The 1,954-nt window shown below is 63.1% G+C and overlaps 1 protein-coding gene across 2 annotated transcripts in view; it reads left to right on the forward strand.

The window, feature by feature from the left end:
• The first annotated feature begins 1,294 nt into the window (after window positions 1-1,294).
• Window positions 1,295-1,954, forward strand: part of SH2D4A (SH2 domain containing 4A) — a 41,514-nt gene continuing 40,854 nt past the window's right edge. The window contains exon 1 of one of the 2 annotated variants that reach the window (XM_027774925.1): window positions 1,295-1,757. The gene's annotated coding sequence lies outside the window, so the exon portion shown is untranslated. The remainder of the gene's footprint in view (window positions 1,758-1,954) is intronic. The other variant, XM_006156433.3, reaches the window with a different exon arrangement.

A 1,954-nucleotide genomic window follows, 5' to 3' on the forward strand; every position in this document is an offset into this window, starting at 1 on the left:
GGGACCCGCCTTCCAGCTCATTCTTGAGCTGTGAGCAGCTTCCAGGCCTACCTGTCTGCAGGGCTGCTTAGGACATGGCAGCTGGCTTCTCTCAGGGTGAATGATCTAAGGAGGGAGGGGTAGGAAGAGAGAAGCTGCGAGGTGCCCTGTCGCCTGACCTCGGAAGTGGCACTCCGTCACTTCTGCAGGTTCCCTTGGTTGCATAAGCCCAAACCTGGTGCAGGAGGGAGGCAGCTATGCAGGGGTGAATACCAGGAGGCTGGGGTCATGGGCATACTTTGGAGTCCAGGGAGTAGAATGCAGAGCCCATAGCCATGGCATGAGGTGGCGCAAGCCTGGCACTATGGTATGTGGGGACATCACAGAGCTGTGTTAGGACATGTACCATGGGCGGTATCTGCTTTAGGCCCTTCACATGTGTCACCTCAACCTCATGACCACTTAATGAGGGAGGCACTGCTACTGCCCAGTGGGAACCTGAGGTGCAGAGAGGTCAGTGGCACAGTGGGGCAGCTGTGGTGAAGGACGCATGAGGACATGGAAAGAGACCGAGAGTGTGCAAGGGTTACCTGTGCTCCACTGTCCTGTGGGATCGTCACTGGCCGGTCAGCTGTCCATTCCTGGAGGGCCAGGGCTCGGGTTGACATTCTGCCACAGCTAACCAGCTGCAAATGACACTCTGGCCTAAAGCACCCACAGGCCACTCTGGAATAGCAGCTGGAACTAGACCTTAGACCAGTCGCTTCTCTGCTAGCATCCCTAGAACGGGTCCTAAATAGCTAGTTCCTGGTCATGCCACGGACTGGGCTCTGCCCCAAGGATCGCCTAGCTTCTGTCTGGAGAGGGTGGGAATAAGGACAGGGGAGTTTGGAGCGCAGTTAGTGTGTACAACTCCCCGACTCCTGGGACCTGGGGCCCGCCAGGCAGGCTGCTTCCCCACACTCTGAGCGTGTCTTAGATGGAACACGCCCTCCAGCTTTCTGCTCTGTTCCTGCCAAGATTTCCTTGCACCGACGCCGCCCTCCCGGCCTCTGCAGCACCCCACCTGCCCCTGTTGCTGTCCCAGTGTTCTTCTGCCTGCCTTCCTTTTCTCTCCCTGTCTCTGTTGCCTTCTGTCTCCCATCTCTCCAGCTTTTTTTCTCCTTGATCCTCCTGCGAATGTCACACCTGTCCCGAATGCCCAGTTTGCTAACTCACTTATGTCAACAAAAGGCAAAAGAAAAAAAGGGGGAGGGGACGCTCCAGGCGCCTGAGCAGGAGCCGCCTGGGCCACGGCACCAGCCAGTGTAACTGAGCCGGCCAGCCGCTCTCAGACTCCTGGGAGGACCAGGGCTGGAGCTGGGAGGGGCAGCGAGGGGTCGCCTGCTGATATTAAGAGGTTCCCAGACTGGAGAGGTGGCGGGATAGGCTGCGGGGACTGCAGACCCCACCTCCCAGGAGCCAGGGTCAGGGCTGGCGGCTGCGGTGGCCTGAGGGCTCAGGCGGCCCAGTCTGGCCGCGCGGTGGCCCTGGAGCGTCTCCAGGCGCCGGGTGGGGCGCGAGCGAGCGCCCAGCCAGTCACCCGGGCATGTGGGCGCGGTGGGGCGCGGGCGGGCCGCCCTGGGACGGTGCTGGCCACCTTGGCTGAGTGTCCAGCGGTGCCCACGCGGTCCTCGGCCTTTGCTTCCAGCCCGCCCTTCCCGACGGCTTCTGGCGGCCCCGCCGGACGTGGCGGGCACCGGGGTCCTCCTGCCCAGGCGAGCTCAGGCCCTGCACAGGTACGAGCTGGGGCTGGGGAGGAGGCGGACGGGGAGGCCAGTATGGAAACTGAGTGTGAGTGTGAGTGTGAGCGCGAGCACGAGTGCGAGTGCGGGGTCCTCCAGGCGGGGAGGGCGGGACTGCGGAGGAGGACAGCGCGCGCCCCTGGGACCCCACTCCGCTGGCCGGGGCCGGCTCAGGTGCGCGGCTGGGCGGC

This window comes from Tupaia chinensis, unplaced genomic scaffold (assembly GCF_000334495.1).
Source record: "Tupaia chinensis unplaced genomic scaffold, TupChi_1.0 Scaffold000494_1, whole genome shotgun sequence".
Classification (NCBI taxonomy): domain Eukaryota; kingdom Metazoa; phylum Chordata; class Mammalia; order Scandentia; family Tupaiidae; genus Tupaia; species Tupaia belangeri.